The sequence below is a fragment of the Pelobates fuscus genome, chromosome 10, assembly GCF_036172605.1.
Source record: "Pelobates fuscus isolate aPelFus1 chromosome 10, aPelFus1.pri, whole genome shotgun sequence".
Lineage (NCBI taxonomy): Eukaryota > Metazoa > Chordata > Amphibia > Anura > Pelobatidae > Pelobates > Pelobates fuscus.
Window position 1 is genome coordinate 135,657,951 of NC_086326.1, and position 24,868 is coordinate 135,682,818.

The following is a 24,868-nucleotide window of genomic DNA, read 5'->3' on the forward strand; positions in this document are numbered from 1 at the left end:
ACCTTCAGAGGCACGATCTTCATTATGTTATTTTGGTGACTGTAGTGTCTTTTTTTTTTTTAATGGGAACTATATTTTTCCAGGATTTTTAATATTGCATGTTCTTATCCCTAGATTTAAAACAATAATTTGCAAGGTGTCAAACATAAAATGTAGAAATCTACACTTCTTTATACTGTAATGGGTTTCCTCCCATCAATCATTGTTATGATTGACATTTCTGTCATATGAGCCAGGTAGTCAGCTTAGAGAAAGCATACAGAGAAGAGAAAAAATGAAACACTGTTTTGTGGATTATGATTGCTTATTCAATGGTATAAATTCCAAAGAACTGACAATTTCTCTTCTCTTGGCTTTGGGTTAGTATTTGTTTTAGTCCTCTGAGAGATATTTTTAACATATTATGGTTCAATGTGGTACGGTCAATCAAGCAGCCTATTGAACCTACAGTATTACTTAATTTACTACCCAGTAATTTTAACATAAAACCAAAAAAAGCTATATAAAATTAAACCAAACCCTGGAGTAACAAGCATATAAACAGTATTGTCATTTATAGTAGGTCTGGCAAAAGAGACATGTACAGTATCTCACAAAAGTGAGTACACCCCTCACATTTTTCTAAATATTTTATTATATCTTTTCATGTGAAATGCCACTCTGCTGCAATGTAAAGTAGTAAGTGTACAGCCTTTATAACAGTGTAACGTTGCTGTCCCCTCAAAATAACTCAGCACACAGCCATTAATGTTTAAACCGTTGGCAACAAAAGTGAGTACGTGTATGTGGATATTTGTAATGAAGATGCTGACTTGTTTAGGAATGTAAATTCCCAAAAATGCCACACAAGGTAAAACACTTTTAATGTCTATATTTAGAAATACCACTCACACTCAGTAAAAGAGATTTGTCACACACAAGTTATTTTTATTATATAAGTTACTGCAGACTGCTAATATAACCACAACTCTGGTTGCAGGAATGAATCTCTATGTTTTAAGCCACAACTGCACTTTCATTATAAGGATTGGGAGAGTTGGGGCAGTATTTACAGTATGATGCAGAGGAATAATTATAATGATATAAATGATAAAAAGCATTCTTCACTTCGATTGCAAGGAACGCAGAGATCAAGTCATGGTCTTGCTCACCACAAAAGTGCAACAAAGATGTTCCTCCCATGGGTGAGAGGAGGCCTCCCAGAGCCTTTTGCTTCTGCGGCATCAGAAAACAGCCTGCGAGGGAGCAGATCAGAGAGATCAGAGCTCCCTCGCCACCTCGGAATCCTATTCAGCCGCACGCCTCCCAGCAGCCCCACTGGGCCACCAATGAGAGACCCACGCCAGCTCTCCAGGTAGGGAGGCTGGGTGGGAAATTTAAGTTACATTTAGATTTTAATTACTGTGAGTGTGTGTGTGTGTGTGTGCATGTGAGTGTGTCTGTCAGTGTGTGTGTATGTGTGTCTGTGAGTTTGTGTGTGTGTGTGTGTGTGTGTGCATGTGAGTGTGTCTGTCAGTGTATGTGTGAGAGTATGTGTGTCTGTGAGTTTGTGTGTGTGTGCATGTGAGTATATGTGTCTGTCAGTGTATGTGTGAGTATGTGTGTCTGGTTTGTGTGTGTGTGTGTTTCTATCAGTGTGTGTGTGTGTGAGTGAGGGTGTCTGACAGTGTGTGTGTGTGTGTGCATGTAAGTATGTGTGTGTGTGTATGTGTGGGCATGTGAGTGTGTGTGTGTCTGTCAGTGTGAGTGTCTGTCAATGAATGAGTGTGTCAGATAAGTCAGTCTGGCTGTCAGAGACGTCTGTGTGTTTGTCATGGAGTGTGTGTGACTGTCAGTGTTTATACACCCCTGACTGTAGCATGGCCAAGCGGAGTGTACCGTGGTACAGGAACTTCTGTTTCCTGTACCTGGCAGGACTGACAGGAAAAGCTCACTGTACCGAGATTCGCTCCGCTCAGCCACGCTACAAGAAAGGTAGGAGGCACACTAGGAAGGGGAGGGGACCACTATGGGGCGTGGGTGGCGCACCAAGGGACAGGGAGAGGAGGGGAGAGATACCCTGAGGTACAGGAAAAGGAGGGACGGGGGAGAGGAACACTAAGCGACAGGGAACAGAGGGGGGAGGGGAGAGGAACACTAAGCGACAGGGAAAGGAGGAGAGAGGGGAGAGGAACAGTAAGGGTCAGAGAAGGGAGGGGACCATTAAGAGGCTGGATGTGAAAGAAACACACAGCGGGGCTTGAGAAGGAAAGAGACACACACAAAGGAGCTGGGAAGAGTAAATGACACAAAGGGGCTGGGACAAAAGGAGTCACACAAAGGGTCTGGGAGGAGTAAGACACACAAAATGTGGGAGGATGTAAGAGTCATACAAAGAGGAGAGATAGGAGACACACAAAGGCAAACATAGGAGATAAAATACACTAAAGGGAGTCAGATAAGACGGGATAAGAAACACAAAAGGGAGGTTAAGAGGCACACAGGTGAAGATGTTTTTGGGGGGGCGGAAAAATGCATCTTCGCCTATGTACCCAAAATTATTTGCACCGGCCCTGGCTGTATATTCCTATCAGCTAGTACCAGTCATGCATAGTCTTTTGTTACATTTACTGTTTCTAGCCTATTGATACTCAGTTCTTTGTTTATAATCAGTGGCTACTACCGGTGGCATTACTCTCTAACGCATGATATTAACTGAGCACAGTGCGCACTCACTCAGCACTACTCCATGTATTCAGTTAACCTGCCGAGCAGACCTTCCTTTTGATGCTGTAACTTGTGATAGTAATCCCAAGACTACACGTCTCTCACTAATTACTCTAATACTTTATGTTTATTGCTTTAACATGCACGCTCTCTTGTTTAATGCTATATTTATAAAATTGTGCTGCTTCTTTAATGCCATACATCTGTTTTACTATATTGAAATAACTCAGTCTGTTTCTGCTGTTGTGGCATTGCAGGTATAATTGTACTCATCTACACAAGAAAAATAAAGGATATTAAAGCATTCTTCATTTTTTTTAAACCAGTGTTGAAGTAAATTGGAAGGACAATGTAGCCTGACTTTTTAAACTTTCTTTTGCATTTCTTATCTAATATACACAAGTCCAAATTAAAGCTAAAATTAAATAAAATACAAAACAATTCTTTAGCTGAAAAAGTCTCATAACGATTTTCAGAGTTTAGAAGCTAATCCTACAGTCAAATACAACACTTGTTTTTCTGAGAGAGTTTCTCCTTGAATGCTTCTTTGTAACTTTTAGCACATACAAATCACAATATTACACTATACATTACACATTTTCTTTCCCCTTGACAATGCTGTTTTCTTTAGCACCATATGGTTTCAGTGGGAAAAGCTGTCCTTTCGTTTAGATATAGATAAAATTACATATTGATACATTTATTTGTTTTATGCATATTTATTAACAATTTGCCTCTTTTCACAACTTAAAAATTATGTATAGCCAGCTGAAATCAGTTAATAATAAGTGTATTGCTAGTTTTCTTCTGAATCAGTACAAACACAAAACTACAGATATCAAAACTTTAGCTTAAAGGGACACTACAGTCACCAACACAACTTTAGCTTAATGAAGCAGTTTTTGTGTATAGATCATGCATCTGAAAATTCACTGCTTAATTCACTGCCATTTAGGATTTTAACCTCTTAAGGACTGAGCCGATTGTACACGTTGTGATCAAAGCAAAACATAAACATAAATTAGAATTTACGCTATATGTCTGTTCAGGCGTAATTTGCATCTTTCATATTATGTGCACCCCCACCTATTACATATGATTTTATTCAGGGGAAACAGGGCTTTCATTTAAAATCAAATATTTAGGTATGAAACATATGTTAACATGAATAAAATGTAAAAAAATGGGAGAAAATAAGAATTTTTAAAAATAATTTAGTTCTACGTGACATTTTAACTGTGAATGTCATAATACTGTTTGCTTTTACTGCAATAAAATACACATATTTGTATTCAGTGATGTCTCATGTGTAAAACAGTACCCCCTACGTACAGGTTTTATGGTGTTTTGGGAAGTTACAGGGTCAAATATAGCATGTTACATTTTTTATTTTTTTCACATTGAAATTCGCCAGATTAGTTATGTTGCCTTTGAGACCGTATGGTAGCCCAGGAATGAGAATTACCTCCATGATGGCATACTATTTGCAATAGTATACAACCCAAGGTATTGCAAATGGGGTATGTCAAGTCTTTTTTAGAAGCCACTTGGTCACAAACTTTGGCCAAAGTTAGTGTTAATATTTATTTGTGTGTGAAAAATGCAAACAACTGATTTAACCCCTTAAGGACACATGACGTGTCTGACATGTCATGATTCCCTTTTATTCCAGAAGTTTGGTCCTTAAGGGGTTAAACACCAATTTTGGCCAGTGTTTGTGACTAAGTGGCTCCTAAAAAAGACTGGACATCCCCTATTTGAAATACCTTGGCTTGTCTACTATTGCAAATGGTATTCCATCATGGGGGTAATTTTTATTCCTGGGCTACCATACGGTCTCAAAGGGAAACATAACCAATCTGGCGAATTTCAATGTGAAAAAACTGAAACACAAGCCTGATATTTGACTCTGTAACTTTTGAAAACACCATAAAACCTGTACATGAGGGGTACTGTTATACTCAGGAGACTTTGCTGAACACAAATATTAGTTTTTCAAAACAGTAAAACATATCACAATAATTATATCATCCAGGTAAGTGCCATTTGTGTGTGAAGAATGCAAACATGTTCACTTTCACTGACGATATCATCGTTGTAATACATACTGTTTTGAAACACTAATATTTGTGTTCTGCACAAATAAATACGTAGAATTAGTACATATATATATATATATATTCCTGCAAAAGACTGCCGCTCACCGGTCTTGTAAAAGTCCAAATTTTATTGAAAAAAAGTTAAAAGAGAGACCAACGTTTCAGTCCCAGCTCGGGACTTTCCTCAGGGTAACAAACAAACAAAGCTTGTTTGTTACCCTGAGGAAAGTCCCGAGCTGGGACTGAAACGTTGGTCTCTCTTTTAACTTTTTTTCAATAAAATTTGGACTTTTACAAGACCGGTGAGCGGCAGTCTTTTGCAGGAATATGTCGATTGGAGTTCATGCCAGGCACCCGGCGTATTGGATACACTAGAAAGCGTGAGTGCGGGGGATTTTTCAAGTTTTTTTTTATATATATATATATATATATATATATAGAAACTATGCAATTTCTGGCACTCTTCCCAAATAATAATACATACCAGGTGCTTCTCTGTGCAAAATACTATAAACAAAGCAAGAAATGAGAGCACTCCATGGATTTGGTAAATCAAATTATTGTATTCAAATAGCACGCAAAAAAATCGACACTTCGACCGTCTAGCGGTCTTTATCAAGACCGCTAGACGGTCGAAACGTTGATTTTTTTGCGTGCTATTTGAATACAGTAATTTGATTTACCAAATCCATGGAGTGCTCTCATTTCGTGCTTTGTTTTTATATATATATATATATATATATATATATGTAAGGCCTTGGCCTGTAGTTGTGGGAGGGGCTTGAATTCCCTTTTAAAGGGCGGACAATCCTCTCCCACCTTACCGTGGACAGTCTGGCGAATCACTTCCGGTTCCCAGAGCGGTTGGACTTCCGGTTTCCAGAGTAGCAGCAGCACAACAGCTACTCCTAATGCCTGATGTTCCTCCTTCACGGCGGATGGCGACGGAGGGTAAGTATGCAGGCCGGTATCATTGTACCGACCTGCAGACCACACACAGCCTGACCCGCCGGGGTCCTCGGCTGCGGGACAGGGGCTTCAGCGCAGGGGGTTGTGGGGATTCCCCACCGGGGAGCCTTGCCCGGGATCAACCAGTCCCCCCTACCATCTCCTCAAACTCTTACCTCCACACGCCATGAACTCGGGGGACCCGGTAACATGGCAGGTACGTTATTAGGCAGCAGACTTCCGTCACTATGTTCTTGTGGGTTGCCATGGGGATGGCTGTTACGCAAGGGGTCAGTGCAGGAAGTCTTGCCAAATCGGTGTGATGTAGGACGCAGCAAGTCGAGCAGTGGCGTTTTTTTCAGTTGGAATTTAACACAGTAAGTGTCCAGTTGAAACAGGTTCCAGGGTTTAAATGCACGACTCTTATAACGCTTGTTGTTAGTTGCCATGGCAACCAGGATTTGTTTTATACTTGTAAGCATTGCCCTTGCATCTCATAATATAGCCATAATTCTATGGATACTGCGTACATTATATATATACTGCTTCTTCCAAATATAGATCTTGGTTATTTTATTGTGGTGACATTATGATCTGTCATATTTTTCACATGTCCTGTTCTGTTTCGAGACCTGGCTATCTCTATTGAAATGACTAATGCTGGACTTAGTTGATTGGTATTTCAAGCACCTATATTGTGCAAATGTCTATTCTATTGGGCATTTGATTTGTTTCACTAGGCAATCTGTAAAGGTGCAACTTTTTCATTCCCTAAAGGGAAAACTCTAAGCACTATTTAATACAATCACATAAGTATACTATACATTTGAAGAGCAGGGGTCATACATATGGAAGCATACGCACGGATACTCACTCTCCTTATCATGTTTCTATGTTACAGCACGTATCTACTACCACCCTCGCCCCCATTTGTATGCTGGTAAATCTCGTCCTGAGTCAACTGTTTCATACACGTTTTCACAACCCTACACCTTATATTTAGGGTAATACTGGCTTTTGAGAATTAGGTTGCCCAACTAGGTTCTGTTTTCCGGTCTTAATCCATATGTTAGTGGTCCCGCGAGGCCAACACCCATCCTCATACCCAGAGGTATACGTCCCTCGGCCCAAATCATAGGTAGCCGCCTCGCATTGTTGCATAGGGAGGGCCTCCCATGTCACTCCCATTCTATCTTATGCTTTAGTTGCCACCGAGAGGCCGACACCCCGCCACAACGTTCGGTGGCCTCAAAATATCCCCTCGGGCCAACGCATAGTTAGCGCCTCTCACGCCGCTTGGCATTTAGTAGGGACTCATCTGTCATGTTGAGGTAGCTTAATTCTTCGCCGCTTGGCTTCTAGCTAGCCTGCCAGTACCAGGTCCTTTCTTCTCACTTATAATAATCAGGTTACATATGTATTTTTCTGTTGCATTTCCGTCACCTACCTCATATTATTTTCATTACTTTTCTATAGGTTCTGGAAGGTTTTCCGTTTACTGTTCAGGCCCACGTTCTGGGCCACTCACATAATCTACACGCATGGGTCCTCAATCCCCTTTTCGTTTTACTAGGTTACAACACGTATCTAATACCTCCCTCGCTCCTATTTTCCTGCTGGTAATCCCACTAGGTATGTTTTCTGGCCTTCTACGCCTTACGTTAGTGGTATTCATAGCTAGCCACCTTGCTTGGTTGCATAGGGAGGGCCTCACTTGTCACTCCCATTCTGTCTTATGCTTTTACAAGTCACTGAGAGGGCATCACCCCACCATAATGCCGATGGCCACGTACCCCACACGAGCCAAATCATAGATAGTGCCTCTCAAAGCCGCTTGGCTACTAGCAGGGCCTCACCTGTCACGTTGCTTAGTAATTCTTCGCCGCTTGGCATTAGTAACAATAAAAAAAAAAATTAATAATGTTCCTGTTATGTGTCACAGTTCCGGAGGCACCATTCCGAGACATGCTCGTGGAATAAGGTATGGTTACCCTTGCACATCACATTTCTCACCTTACACCTTCAGTCGACAATAGGTAATTGTACGATAGGGTGTTCACATATTTTCACTAAGGCTGTAGGGGGGTTCAAGCTTTTGACATGATTGCTATGGAATCTGTTTTGGGGTTCACTTCTTTTGCCACCTTAACTTATATAATCATTTCACACAATTAAACGGTATCTTATGGATATCCAACACCACAGGCTCCTATGACACCCCACAATTCAGGATTCCTTTTATATTATCTACTAAGACCTACTGAAAGGAATTCAAATCCAAAACACCGTGACATATCAAAGGCTACTCATCCACACGAAAATTCATTCACTATCCAGCTATAGATTCAGCTCCCGCGGAGCACATGACCATACACCAATCAAACAGCAAAACCTCTAGCATGCTATGGGTTCTTACATCCCATTACTTTACCACCAAGAATATAATAACCTTAGACACCATAGACCATTAGGATCTATCCTTACGTCTATCTATACCTATCCCTATAGCACATACAGTCAACATACCCCTATTTACCTACTCTAAACAATGGGGCCCGACATAGTTCTGGATACTTCTTGCACTACCTTACAGATACAACCACTCCAGCCATTATCAGAACTTCATGGTTCCCATTCGTACAGCATCTTAAGGCATGCTTCGTGTTCACTTACTGTTAACTAGGCTCGGCATAAATACAAACCTTTATCAGGACTCTCCTACCCCATATGGGCAGCATTCTCAGCTTCCTCCAACCACATTCCAGCTCATATCATCAGGACTACGGGATGCTAGAAGTTCTCCACCTATACTCTTTACAACCCGAACAGTGGAAGAGGTAATACAAGCTTTGGTGACTTGTCCGAACAAACGATTGTTGTTATACGTTTAAATTGGTATGGTATTCTTCTTTTTGCCCACTTTTTTACAGGCCTACTGCACTGTCGGTTCCGGCACACCACAACCGACTGGTGTTATCTGAATATGTCCTCTAGTTATAATATGCTAGGTTACACTATTATCACGGCAAGCGCCCCGACTAAAAATGTAAGGCCTTGGCCTGTAGTTGTGGGAGGGGCTTGAATTCCCTTTAAAAGGGCGGCCAATCCTCTCCCACCTTACCATGGACAGTCTGGCGAATCACCCCTCCCACCGCTCCCTTTATTCATATCACCCTCTAAGGTGGGCCCACTTTTTTACAGGCCTACTGCACTGTCGGTTCCGGCACACCACAACCGACTGGTGTTATTTGAATATGTCCTCTAGTTATAATATGCTAGGTTACACTATTATCACGGCAAGTGCCCCGACTACAAATATATATAGGTTGCTTGCTGTCCTGATGAAAGTTCCCTAGAGGAACTGAAACGTTGACATTTCGGAATAAATAGAAGTTTGTTTTTCTACAAAGCCTGGGAGTGCTGATTATCCTGTATATATATTGAATAGTGCAATCGAGCACCGGGTCATTTAAATTGTAAGTAGGAGTGCAAGGCTTTTTCCTTTTCTTCTATATATATATATATATATACGTGAGTCTGTATATATATATATATATATATATATATATATATATAATTTTTTTTAAATTACTTTTATTTATGTATAGGTACATATATATAGTGATATATACGTATATACTTATGTATATATATATTTTGTTCTACATATATTTTGATATCAATGTACCCGGTATATATTTATATATTAATTTTAAAATACAGTTAGAATAAAATTACACATATATTTTTATTTATTTAATTATTTTGCATTTTTTATTTTATTTTTTAACTTATTTACATACAGTTGCAAGAAAAAGTATGTGAACCCTTTGGAATGATATGGATTTCTGCACAAATTGGTCATAAAATGTGATCTGATCATCATCTAAGTCACAACAATAGACAATCACAGCCTGCTTAAACTAATAACACACAAAGAATGAAATGTTGCCATGTTTTATTGAACACACCATGTAAACATTCACAGTGCAGCTGGAAAAAGTATGTGAACCCTTGGATTTAATAACTGGTTGAACCTCCTTTGGTAGCAATAACTTCAACCAAACGTTTCCTGTAGTTGCAGATCAGACGTGCACAACGGTCAGGAGTAATTCTTGACCATTCCTCTTTACAGAACTGTTTCAGATCAGCAATATTCTTGGGATGTCTGGTGTGAATTGCTTTCTTGAGGTCATGCCACAGCATCTCAATCGGGTTGAGGTCAGGACTCTGACTGGGCCACTTCAGAAGGCGTATTTTCTTTTGTTTAGGCCATTCTGTACTTCTATGCTTTGGGTCATTGCCCTGTGGCAACACCATCTTCTGTTGATCTCCAGCTGGTAGACAGATGGCCTTAAGTTCTCCTTCAAAATGTCTTGATGAACTTGGGAATTCATTTTTCCTTCGATGATAGCAATCCGTCCAGGCCCTGACGCAGCAAAGCAGCCCCAAACCACGATGCCCCCACCATCATACTTCACAGTTGGGATGAGGTTTTGATGTTGGTGTGCTGTGCCTCTTTTTCGCCACACATAGTGTTGTGTGTTTCTTCCAAACAACTCAACTTTGGTTTCATCTGTCCACAGAATATTTTGCCAGTACTGCTGTGGAACATCCAGGTGCTCTTGTGCAAACTGTAAACGTGCAGCAATGTTTTGTTTGGACAGAAGTGGCTTCCTCTGTGGTATCCTCCCATGAAATCCATTCTTGTTTGGTGTTTTACGTATTGTAGATTCGCTAAGAGGGATGTTAGCATTTGCCAGTGACTTTTGTAACTCTTTAGCTGACACTCTAGATTTCTTCTTCATCCTCATTGAGCAATCTGCGCTGTGCTCTTGCAGTCATCTTTACAGGACGGCCACTCCTAGAGAGAGTAGCAGCAGTGCTGAACTTTCTCCATTTATAGACCATTTGTCTTACCGTGGACTGATGAACAGCAAGGCTTTTGGAGATACTTTTATAACCCTTTCCAGCTTTATGCAAGTCAACAATTCTTAATCATAGGTCTTCTGAGAGCTCTTTTGTGCGAGGCATCATTCACATCAGGCAATGCTTCTTGTGAAAAGCAAACCCAGAACTAGTGTGTGTTTTTTATAGGACAGGGCATCTGTAACCAACACCTCCAATCTCATCTCATTGATTGGACTCCAGATGGCTGACATCTAACTCCAATTAGCTCTTGGAGATGTTATTTGTCTAGGGGTTCACATACTTTTTCCACCTGCACTGTGAATGTTTACATGGTGTGTTCAATAAAAACATGGCAACATTTCATTTGTGTGTTATTAGTTTGAGCAGACTGTGATTGTCTATTGTTGTGACTTAGATGATGATCAGATCACATTTTATGACCAATTTGTGCAGAAATCCATATCGTTCCAAAGGGTTCACATACTTTTTCTTGCAACTGTATATATTTATTTTATATTATATATTAATATATATAATTATAATTATATATTTAATCAATATTATTCTACGTGTACTTTGATATTTATATATATATATATATATATATATATATATATATATATATATATGTAATTATATATATATATATATATATATATACATATATATATATATTAATATAAAAATATACTTAGACTATGTATGTGTGTGTGTATATATTATATATATACATCATATATATATATATATATATATATATATATATATATATGATCTAAGTATATATAATTTAATTTTAAACTGTTTTAACGTGTATTTTTATTTTTTTACAGGCAGCCATCCGTGTGATCGTGAGGTCCTCACAAGGACCTCATGATCACATGGCCCAGGAGGGACGGAAAGGAAGGAGGGGGACTCCCTGGCATAGGATCGCCGGCAACCGGGTAAGTAGAAAGGACGGCGGGACGTGATATGCCGCCCCCCATCGTTTAGAGCCCGGTCCCCAAGGACGGCATGGCATGCCCGCCATTCTTAAGGGGTTAATAACTATTGTTTCTGTTCATGCAGCCCTAGCCACACCTCCCCTGGCAGTGACTGAAAAAGCCTGCAAGATTATTGTTTCAATCAGTTGTAACTTAAAGAGGTTTTATTTCCTACTTTGTAAATTAAACTTTAATCACACACAAGAGGCTCCTGCAGGGTCTAGCAATCTATTAACAGACCAGGAGATAATAAATTCTACATTAAACAGAATTTGCAATATAGGAAGTGTAAACATTAAATTATTCTTTACAGGAAGTGTTTAGGAAGGCTGTGCAAGTCACATGCAGGGATGTGTGCTTAGGGCTGCATAAACAAAGTGATTTCACTCCTAAATGGGAAAAAAATGAGCACCGAGACTGCAGGGGCATAATCTATACACCAAAACGACTTCATTAAACTTGTTTCCTGGCACTATATAACCCTTACCCCCACCATTTTTAATGCCCTGGTTGAGGGAAGGAGGTTCTCATCCAAGATTTGATGGTATATGGCCCTCAAAAGGAATACAGGCAGGCAAAACTCCAATAGTAACAATGGTATATTTATTGATAGGTGAACCACCCCATAGAAAGTGTGACGATGTCCATCATCCCTTTGATGCAAAGCACTTGTCCTGTCCCCTTAGCAGAAAAACACCCCGAAAGCATAATGTTTCCACCTCCATGTTTCATGGTGGGGATGGTGTTCTTGGGGTCATAGGCAGCATTCCTCCTCCTCTAAACACGGTGAGTTGAGCTGATGCCAAAGAGTTCAATATTGGTCTCATCTGAACACAACACTTTCACCCAGATCTCCTCTGAATCATTCAGATATTCATTGGCAAACTTTAGATGGGCCTGTACATGTGCTTCCTTAAGCAGGGGGACCTTGCGGGCGCTGCAGGATTTTAGTCCTTCACGGCGTAGTGTGTTACCAATAGTTTTATTGGTGACTGTGGTCCCAGCTGCCTTGAGATCATTAACAAGATCCTCCCATGTAGTTCTGGACTGATTCCTCACCATTCTCATGATCATTGAAACTCCACGAGATGAGATCTTGCATGGATCACCAGACCGAGGGAGACTGACAGTTATTTTGTGTTTCTTCCATTTGCTAATAATTGCACCGACTGTTGTCACCTTCTCATCAAGCTGCTTGGTAATGGTATTGTAGCCCAATCCAGCCATGTGTAGGTCTACAATCTTGGACAGCTCTTTGGTCTTGGTTATGATGGACAGTTTGGAATCTCATTGATTGATAGCTTCTGTGGCAGGTGTCTTTTATACAAGTAACAAGCTGAGATTAGGAGCACTCCCTTTAATAGAATGCTCCTGATCTCAGGTTGTTACCTGTACAAAAGACACCTGGGAGCCAGAAATTGTGCTGATTGATAGGGGGTCAAATACTTATTTAACTCATTAACATGCAAATCATTTTATTACTTTTTTGACGTGTTTTTCAGGATTTTTTTTTTGTTATTCTGTCTCTCACTGTTAAAACACCTACCATTAAAATTATAGACTGATCATTTTTTTTGTCAGTGGACAAAGGTTCAAAATCAGCAGGGGATCAAATACTTTTTTCTCCTTACTGTATATAATATCCCTTTAAAATACTGTTTCGAGAAGTTATAACTTGTCTAATCTCTATCTATCTATCCCTCCATCTCTCGCTCTCTCTCTCTCTCTCCATTTCATACAGTATTTTTCAGATGTTGGCTTTTTTGTGGACATATCATGCTTCAAATGGTCGTCAGTGCATGCAAGCCAGACATCTAGTCTGACAAATAATGAATAAGGCTATTTTATATTTCATGCCTGTGGGTTTCGGTAGGAAGAATTGTTGTTTTTAGAAATCTGTTTACACACTTTACATTTAAACCATTTGTAAAAGTCAACCTAAATGTAATAAGTCAATTTTTCATTCTTGTTTTGTAATTCAACAGTAGTTTACCTTGAGATCACATGCCTTCTTGAAATCGACTTCAGTTAGATTTGTAAGGAAATCTAAAGATTCTAAAGTATAAGTTTATCCGTGATTCATACGCCTGTGCTATTACTACAGAGCTCCTTGTGTGAGTCATGCTGTTTCTCCACACCTTAAATATCAATGTTCTATTTTTGCTACCAGGAAAATTTCACAGATTACAAATGTTTCATAGTTAAGATTACCAATATTACACACACTGAGAAAATATGTGCAATTTAAGCTATAACCATTTACAAATAAAATGCTAAACGGTCAATTGATGCAAAAGATTCCAATTCATTAAAGCAACCTCACGTCTCACGTCTATTATGGAGATGCTGCTGATTGCAGTATGTGTAGATTCCCAGGCAATCAGCAAATACAAATGGTTGGCTTGGCCTGCACCCAGCAGACAGTAGGGAAGAATATAAGTATATCCTGTATAAAAAAGTCTACCTATCCATATTACCAGGGCCGTCTTTAACGCGGGGCAAATGGGGCAGCTCCCCCGGGCCCAGTTGCTCCTGGGGGGCCCAGAGCAGCTGCTCCATGGGCCCCACGATTTTCGCAGCCCCCCTTGGACCCGGCGGTGCGGCTGGACAGAGCCGCACCGGCCCGCACGCTGAGGAGGCTCCCCGGGTGGCTCATGCACTAAGGGCCAGCCGGGGAGCATGTGCGAGCAGGGGCCCGGTCTGGCGCTGTGACGCTTAAACAGCACGACCGGGCCCCTTCCTGTACCGGCTGCTTCCTCCCGACGGAGCGCACAGCCGCGCGGGAGGAGAATGGCAGGGAGGGGAGTTCCAGAGGAGAACTCCCATCTGCCTCAGCCTGCCACTGTACCCCAGGGAAACCACCCTCCAGAAAAAGGTAAGAACCTGGAGGGTGGCTAAATGTATGCTTGTGTGTAAGTATGTCTGTCTGTGTATGTATGTATGTATGTATGTATGTATGTGTGTGTATGTCAGTAGGCCTGTGTGTGTCAGTATGTCTGTCTATGTGTATGTCAGTATGCCTGTGTGTCAATACTTCTGTCAGTGTATGTGTCTGTGAGTGTCAGTGTATGTGTCTGTGTGTGTCAGTATATCTGTCGGTGTATGTGTCTGTGTGTGTCAGTATATCTGTCAGTGTATGTGTCTGTGTGTGCCAGTATATCTGTCAGTGTATGTGTCTGTGTGTGTGTGTCTGTCTGTGTGTGTGTGTCAATACGTCTGTCAGTGTATGTGTCTGTGTGTGTATGTATGTCTGTGTGTGTGTGTGTCAATACGTATGTCAGTGTATGTGTCTGTGTGTGTCATTATATCTGTCAGTGTATGTGTCTGTGTGTATGTCTGTGTGTGTGTCAATACGTCTGTCAGTGTATGTTTCTGTGTGTGTCCGTATATCTGTCAGTGTATGTGCCTGTGTGTGTATGTATGTATGTCTGTGTGTGTCAGTATGTCTGCCAGTATATATTTGTGTGTCAGTGTATGTGTGTGTCAGTATGTATCTGTGAATGTTTTAATGTCTGTCTGTGTGTATGTGCCAGTACGTCTGTCTATGTGTATGTCAGTATGCCTGTGTGTGTGTCAGTATGCCTGTGTGTGTGTGTCAGTATGCCTGTGTGTGTGTGTCAATACGTCTGTCAGTGTATGTGTCTGTGTGTGTCAGTATATCTGTCAGTATGTCTGCCAGTGTATGTGTCTGTGTGTGTATGTATGTCTGTGTGTGTGTGTCAGTATGTCTGCCAGTATATATTTGTGTGTCAGTGTGTATCTGTGAATGTTTTAATGTCTGTCTGTGTCTGTATGTGCCAGTACGTCTGTCAGTGTGATTGCGCATTGGGCGTAATTGGGGGGAGGGATAGGAGGGGCAGGGCCCAGGGGGCCCAAGAAAATGCATTGCCCAGGGTCCTAATCATATTATAGACGGCCCTGCATATTACCTTAGCAGGGTTATTCACTAAAGTGAGAATTATTGGGAATCCAAAGTTAATTCAGAGCGAATTCTAAAGGTAAGGCCAATGAAGCCACTGGAAGAATAGCTGACTTGGAGAATTATTCCATATCGGCTATTTTGTCCTTAAAAGGGCCACTATAGTCACCATAAAAACTATAGCTTATTGTATTTTTTCTGGTGAGTATAGTTAGTCCCTTCATGCTTTTTTGCAGTAAACGCTGTCTTTCAAAGAAAATATAGTGTTTACATTACAGCCTAAGGATAACTCCACTGACAACTCCTCAGGTGGCTGCTAGAGGTGCTTCCTGGGGTTTACTGCCATTCAGTGTCTAAACCCTCGGCATGGAGACACTGAGCTTTCCTCATAAAGATTCATTGATTCAATGTATCTCTATGAGGAGATGTTGATTGGCCAGGGTGGTGTTTGGCTCGGCCCACCCTGGCCCTCTGCTTCCGATCTGCCTTCCTGGGAAAGCATTGTGATTGACTGAGATCATTACTTGTGATGATGTCAGTCAAGGAGACAATCAGGGGCAGAGCTAGCACCAGCAGACTGGAATACAAGTAAGCTTTTACTATATTTAGGAATGCAAGTGGAGGCCAGGAGGGCTAAATAGTGTTTTTAACACTGAGACAGGAATAATTGCTTGTGTTCCTGACCCTATAGTGTTCCTTTAAGTTTGAGATTTCCTTTGAATTCACTTTGAATTCCTGACAATATTTTGTCTTTTTTACTGTCAGCTTTGTAAAGTCAATGCAGTGGAATGTTTGTAAGGCGAACACTTGGCAGGAATGTGAATACAGTGCCTTCTGTTAAAGGACCACTTCAGACCCCAGAAGCACTTCAGCTGGCTGAAGTGCTTTATGGGTGAGGAGTACCCTAGTTTAACCCTAGTTTATACAAGTGCTGAATTCTGTAAGAAATCACAATTTTTATAATTTAACTCGGGAACTCTCCCATGGCTCTCAATCCAACAGCCATAGAGGATACCTTCCTATTACCGTTAGCTCCCCTTGAGTTAACTAAAGTGGCAGACATGCTTTACTTGAGCGTTCCTGCCTCCCTTTCCCTTACAGACCTTAGACCAGTTCCTCAGCTTCAGCCGTGCGAGCGCCTGCAAGCAATGGTGTGGGCACATGCACAAGTCGACAAGCGCGTGCACGAATCGGCAAGCGCATGCACGTGGGGACCAAGTCAGAGAATTCTAAATTAGATCATGATTGATTATTTCCCTGTGGAGTGAGTGTAAGTCTCTTCTGGGAAAAAAAGAGGATGGGGGGCCTACAAACACTGCAGTGGTAAGAACTGCAGCTTTTGTAATCTCTTTTAGACTATACTCCCAATGAATACATACATGAAAATATGCATGCATGTATTCATCAGGGGTATATGTATTAAACTGTGGGATTGTTTTTGGTGTGTCATTTGAAAGTGTGGAGTTTAAGATATGAAACTTCTCTGGCTATTGCTATGCGTGTGGATCTAAATGGTCAATGAAGGTTTTTCAAGAAAAGCCATTTATAAGACACAAAATTAAATTAATTAGTGAAATATAAAGCAGTAAGCTTCTGTACTTTTAGATAACCTAAAATAGGCACAAAAGGCGTTTTGTCTTGGTTATCAGATTTCAAAGTCATCGAATGTGTGGCTTACAACAACACAACAATTATTAACTTAATTACAGAGCCATACAAGAAAATCCAAACAAATTAAGGCACCTCGTGGTTTCCATTATGACGTTAATAGATCTTAATGTCTTGAAACTAAGCACCTGAAGTCACTAATCAGAATTCCGCATCCATTTAATACCCATGTGTTATTAAACATACCAGCTGAGTTTACTTTTAATTACACATTAGGATAACTTCAAGTAATACAATACTACCATTCAAGTTCAGTACAAATGTAAGTATTTTTATTAACATGAACCCTAAGCATTTTTATATGTATCAATCTGTGTTCAGCATTTAAATTATTTATTTTATTTTTTTTTATTTTATTATAGCTTTCCTAGAGCTCTGTTGACAAAAATGTATTTTATGATTTTTTTCGTAGTTTACCAATAACTTTGTACTAACACTAGCTATTTGTATTTTATTTAGATTCAGTATACAGTGATCATCGTTTTCAGTTGTGTGACACACGGTATCTTTTTTTGGTTACATGTATGATTTGGGTTCTGGGCTGTCTGCCACTGTCAGGATTTGCCCTACATATTGCTCTACACATTAGGCGGACCGCAAATATTAAGTATACGCATTTTCAGAGAATTTCAGAGATATATTGGTTGCTTCGGGTCTCTTGTGACCCCTGCAGCTATATGATTCCACAGCTCACATTACATTGTCAATTTCTACAGAACATTAATTTTGATTAAAATACCAGCGCCTTTTGTCCATAATTGGACTTAGCACATTGCCCTGTTGGATTTGGCAATGTATAATTGTTGTACTCTTGTTAACTTTGCTCTAATATTGCTCAGTGACTGTCTTTGACTAATTTATTTTAGTCATTTATTATTTTAATTAAATATTTCTATTGATACTGAATCTTAGCTGACTTCAGCAGTCATATAACTGGGCACAAGACTTTTGTACTGTCAATCAGGAACATTCTTGAAAACAAAGACTCTCTCCCTTCCTTTAAGTCAGACATTCTGAGGTACATAAAGTAGCTACTCTTAAAATTGATTCTTCCAATCAAAATTTCCCAAACAACAGATGATATCACTTGGAAGAGATCCCTTAAGTGGGTGAGGTCGCAGGGGTCTATGGACTCTTTCAAGAAGAATCTTGTGACATAAGCCTCTATACTCTTCAATATTTTGTAAAACAGCTTTTTCAGAAGATAGGATACATTTATCTGTGGGATTCTGGCGCGTGCATAGCAAGGATTTTCTCCTATTGACCCCTGTTATCCAGGTCATCCAACCTAAGTGTCAAGTCAGTTAGTAAAATAATCAAGCAGTTACAGTCCATTTTCCACCTCAATAGCCCCATCTATCTATTTAACTGCTGCAAAATCCATAATAAATAGGGCTATTTCTTGTTTAAAGAGATTCTATAGTTTAAGGAATACAAAGCTTCCATGCCCCATGCACCTCCCCAAGATTTAAAAAAGTCTTGCTCCGCCTCCTTTGATGTCACCCGACGAGTAGGGGTCTAATGTGCATGCACGCCAAACGCTGCTACAGCATTAGGCCCTCCCCATTGGAAAGCATTGCTTCAATGCTCTCCTATGGGGATTTAATTGATGACTGATGTCCACATGCAGAGACACTAGAGACAGTCTTAGTCCTGCAATGTAATCATTACATTTTCTCCAAAACTGCAATAATTTACATTGCAGGGCTAAGAGGGAAAGGCACGTTGCACAAAGACCACTTCAATGAGATGAAGTGGTCTGGGTGCTTTTAGTGTCCCTTTCATAAGAGTAGCTATATCCTCCATAAAAACTGGAAATTAAGCTTTAGTTAGCAAAGAGCTTACGAGTGCGGGTATCTTCTCTGATTGTGGTAGCATTGAAAACAGGGAGGTCGTGGTCTTCAGTGGTTAGGCGCCACCCTAGTCCAATGTCCATTTGATACCTTACATTGCGATGTGATGTTTGGGAGTGTAGTGGCATATTCCAGCATGGATATAGGAACGTCTGAATTCTATGACTCTGCAAAACTCAATGCTTTGTTCTTATTATTCTTGACCATAGATTTATGTTGGGATGAAAATAAAGGAAGACATTTTATTTGTTTATTTATTTTTGCCATGCAGCTTATGTGGGCATCAGCCTTCTAAGTATGCCTATGCATGCAGACATAATGCAAACATTTCGAGTACACTGTGACTAAAAGAAAAAAAAAAAGAAAATGTTAAATTTGTAAAAGTATATAAGAAGGATTTTTTTTTCAAAATCTTGTCTGGCATTAAAATTAAATATCATTTAAGCACAGAAATGGCAGCAATATTTATGGTGTTAGCAGAAGGTCCTTATAAAAGAATAGTCCAGCAGCAGCCCATGTATTGCAACATTTACCGGGTTATTTACTAAATTAAGAATCCACAGTGGATTCAAGGTAACTTTCAAATTTAAGGTCAAAATAATCAAAATGCTTTCAGTTTGGCTTCTCTGACCTTAAATTGGAAATTCACTTTAAGTTCTATTTGAATCCTCACTCTAGTGAATAAACCTTCTGGTGTCCGAAATAACAAATTAAGAAAAACATATCAACAGATAGAACAAATATTGGAAAATTGTTGGAAATAGCAGATGTAAGGTGGTGGCCCCAGGTTATAGCAAAACTATCTTAAAGGGAAACTCCAGTGCCAGAAAAACGATCCGTTTTTCTGGCACTGGAGGGTCCCTCTCCCTCCCACCCACCAATCCCCGGTTACTGAAGGGGTGAAAACCCCTTCAGTCACTTACCTGGGACAGCGGCGATGTCCCTCGCCGCTGTCTCCGCCTCCGCGACGCTCCTCCTAATGATTACGTCGGCCGGTGGGCGAGACTAATCTCGCTCACCGGCCGAGGAGACCAAATGCGCATGCGCGGAAATGCCGCGCATGCGCATTACGTCTCCCCATAGGAAAGCATTGAAAAATCATTTCAATGCTTTCCTATGGGGTTTTGAGCGACGCTGGAGGTCCTCACACAGCGTGAGGACGTCCAGCGACGCTCTAGCACAGGAAACCTGTGCTAGAACCCAGGAAGTGACCTCTAGTGGCTGTCTAATAGAGTTAACCCTGCAATGTACATATTGCAGTTTATGAAAAACTGCAATAATTACACTTGCAGGGTTAAGGGTAGTGGGAGTTGGCACCCAGACCACTCCAATGAGCAGAAGTGGTCTGGGTGCCTGGAGTGTCCCTTTAAGCCAGAAGTAGTAAAATTATATACGGCAGGCATATTATGTACCTAGAAGAGGCACGTGTGTCCTACAAACCATAAAAATAATAATAATTAGGAAATAGATTGGAGATGAATGTCAGTCACTTTTGTGACAGTCAGTTTTGCTTGAAATTAGCTTTTGCAATAATTTTGCACTGTGGAAAGAAAAATAATAAGGTTAAAGGGTAATATTTTTTAAACAGGATGTTTTCTTTTACCTCATAATAGTCTATTAGGCATTTCTAGGTAGGTCCCTTCACTTAAACTCTGGAAAAAAGATTTTTGCCGACATCATGGCAACCCTCACGCAGACCAGTCACATGCTTCTCATTTTGTCGATTCAGAGCAGATGCACTGCCTCTGTGCCAGCAAAGGTAGGGTAGAGAGGGTGGGATGGCAGAGAGGGAGGGATTTGAAAAAAAAAAAAACAGCTATAATGGATGGGACAAATTCATCAGGCGTAGATAGACATGAGCATAAGATGCATTGATAGGTTGAGTAGGGTAAAACATAGGGAACTGACAGCATGGCATATGCTGTACGTAGAGAATAATTAGATTACTCTATGACATGCTATAGAAGTGGTCATAAAATGAAACCACTGGGGTTAAGCTTAGCATTACATCACCATGCCTCAACTATTAAATTAAAAGATAAAAACAAAACAACAAGAATAATATCAGTAAAGGCAGGTATACATCTGTTCTAGGTTAACCCCTTAAGGACACATGACATGTGTGACATGTCATGATTCCCTTTTATTCCAGAAGTTTGGTCCTTAAGGGGTTAAGGAGTTGGGGATGCATGTATTAGGCCTGTAGCCAGAATCAACCAATTCCCATAAGCAGCAAAGGGAGAGTTCCTGTAAGAGGGTCTGGCAGTAGAGCAGTTCTCATGTGTTGCGATCTTGCGGGTCGACCATATTATTCCCGAAGCTCAGGTATGATACTGCTTCATGGGTCACTGCTTTGTGGGATGGTGCCCAGTGCCACGTGGCCCAGGCCACTGGCTAGGTAGGACGATTAGGCTGGTTCAGTGGCTTGCTGCCTCGAGAGGGTTTTCCCGCCACTCTGTGTTCCCTCTAAGGGTGTGAGTGGAGCTTCATCCAGAAGCACCTGAAAGTTTCCTCCAGCCACATTAAACAGGCATCTGCTCTGCAGGTCTTTTGTGTCTTGAAGGTGTGGGTCCACCATCTTTGATCATTCAGGCCTGCAGTGGTAACGGCTGGAATCGGGGAATAGGTAAGGTTATAACTGCCCAGTGGGGATAACCTCCGCTGGTCCAGAGTGGGGGTAGGAGGTTAGCATGGCCACACTTTGGAATGTGGTGAGAAGAGAACGGCCGTCTCTCCCCAGCTCGAATCGCAGTAGGCCGCAGTGAAGCTGCTCAGGTTCTTGGAGGTCCAGAATTTTGAGTAAGGTCTCGATCGAGTCCTCTGGGCACTCCTGACATGGGTAGTGCATTTTAGAAGGTATACCAGCTCAAGAGTCGGTAATTTCCCCAGGATTAGCTGAATTGGCAGGAGCTCGTGTTGCATGCTTCTAGTCAGCTCTATGTCCAGGCTCTGCCCCCCATACTTTATGATGACTCTTAACCACTTTCTATTCCGGTTTAAGAACCTCTAGTCTGCATTTCCAATCTGAATTCTACTATTTATTTAATATTTAAGCTCCATAAATATAGTTTTACATTTTTGATTATGTTAATAGTCTATTATCTCTGTCTGCTAAAAAAAGAGGTTGTTGTGCATTGCAAAATATGTTTGTATTACGCAAATATGACACCTCAATAAAAGAAAGAATGACACAAAAAGTAACATACAATTGAGGTAAAACAAAATCAGCTATTTATGCATTATGCCTTTTAATGTCTCTCATTGTTAGTTCATTTGTAAGTATGCAGCGCAAAAAAAATACATTAACCAAATACTGCATATGATGTTTTGTTTCTTTGTAATGTAGAGTGTTATTTTAAATTTCCTGAGTAAGAGCAAAAATGTTGGTTAAAAAGAAAACACAATTGAAGTTGTTGACTTTAATTGTTTTTCAACTCTTCTCTTTTATCTTTCTCTCATCTTCTGTGAAATGTAGAAAATAAAAATTCAGGCAAACATAGTATAACAACCTCAACAACAAAATTGGTTCTCTGGATAAAAGGCTGCATCGGGTATCTGATGAACTCAAGGCATACACAACTGTCATAACATAAGTGTCAATGCCCCAGTATATCAGACAACCATTTCTGGTCTGATTTTAAACAATGCTTTCTGCATCTGATGCTCAAATCAACCGAGTCTGGTCCTAATCAGTTAACCTCATGGCTACAGGTGTAATTTGCGGAAGGGAACTGCTTCATGTTCATGTCTTTCCAATGCTTTTATAACTCAACAATACATCATCACAAACACTTCTCATTTTTATTACGAGACTCAGCTTTACACTATGGCCTTGATTTGATATTTGTGGATAAGCTTTTTTAAATGATTTTATATTTTTGGATAAACTTTTCTAATTATATTTTCAAAATATTAATATATAAAATAATTTAAAAAGTTTGTCCAAAAATATTAAATCACTTGAAAAGCTTGATCAAAAATATTAACTCAAGACTCTACAAAACACTACATATACGTAAAACACTACATAAAAGCAAGGCATAAAAATGAAGAAGATGATGGATCAGCACTATAGAACCACAGTTAAAAAAAAAGTGGAGATATCCAATGGTATGATATACATTGAACAAAATTATAAACTCAATACTTTTGTTTTTGCCCCCATTTTTAATGAGCTGAACTCAAAGATCTAAGACTTTTTCTATGTACACAAAAAGCCTATTTTTCTCAAATATTGTTCACAAATCTGTCTAAATCTGTGTTAGTGAGCACTCCTCCTTTGCTGAGATAATCACAGGTGTGGCATATCAAGATGCTGATTAGACAGCATGATTATTGCAAAGGTGCATTATCATGCTGCAACATGAGGTGATGGCCTTGGATGAATGGCACAACAATGGGTCTCAGGATCTCATCACGGTATCTCTGTGCATTCAAAATGCCATCAATAAAATGCACCTGTGTTTTTTGTCCATAACATACGCCTGCCCATACCATAAACCAACCGCCACCATGGGCCACTCGATCCACAACGTTGACATCAGCAAACAGCTCACCCACACAATGCCATACATGCTATCTGACATCTGCAGTGAAAACCGGGATTCATCTGTGAAGAGAACACCTCTCCAAAGTGCCAGAGGCCATCGAATGTGAGCATTGGCCCACTCAAGTCGGTTACGACTACCAACTGTAGTCAGGTCGAGACTCTAGAGGACGACGAGCATGCAGATGAGCTTCCCTGAGATGGTTTTTGACAGTTTGTGCAAAAATTCTTTGGTTATGCAAACCGGTTGTTGCAGCAGCTGTCCAGATGGCTGGCCTCAGATGACCTTGGAGGTGAAGATGCTGGATGTGGAGGTCCTGGGCTGGTGTGGTCTGCTGAGTGTTATTTTATATATTATACATACGTGTGTGTGTTGTATATGTGTGAGTGTGCTGTGTGTGAGTGTGTTGTGTGACTGAAGGTGATGTGTGTGTCTGAGGGTGCTGTGTGAGTGAAGGTGCTGTGTGTGTCTGAGGGTGCTGTGTGAGTGAAGGTGCTGTGTGTGTCTGAGGGTGCTGTGTGTGTGTGTGTGTGTGTCTGAGGGTGCTGTGTGTGTGTCTGAGGGTGCTGTGTGTGTGTCTGAGGGTGCTGTGTGTGTGTGTCTGAGGGTGCTGTGTGTGTCTGAGGGTGCTGTGTGTGTTAGTGTCTGAGGGTGCTGTGTGTGTTAGTGTCTGAGGGTGCTGTGTGTGTGTGTGTGTCTGAGGGTGCTGTGTGTGTGTCTGAGGGTGCTGTGTGTGTGTGTGCCTGAGGGTGCTGTGTGTGTGTGTGTGTGTGTGTGTGCCTGAGGGTGCTGTGTGTGTGTGTGTGCCTGAGGGTGCTGTGTGTGTGTGTGTGCCTGAGGGTGCTGTGTGTGTGTGTGTGTGCCTGAGGGTGCTGTGTGTGTGTGTCTGAGGGTGCTGTGTGTGTCTGAGGGTGCTGTGTGTGTCTGAGGGTGCTGTGTGTGTCTGAGGGTGCTGTGTGTGTGTGTGTCTGAGGGTGCTGTGTGTGTGTGTGTCTGAGGGTGCTGTGAGTGTGTGTGTGTGTGTGTCTGAGGGTGCTGTGTGTGTGTGTCTGAGGGTGCTGTGTGTGTGTCTGAGGGTGCTGTGTGTGTGTGTCTGAGGGTGCTGTGTGTGTGTCTGAGGGTGCTGTGTGTGCTGTCTGTGTCTGATGGTGATGTTAGTATGAGTGTGCTGTGTGTGTCTGAGGGTGCTGTGTGTGCTGTCTGTGTCTGATGGTGATGTTAGTATGAGTGTGCT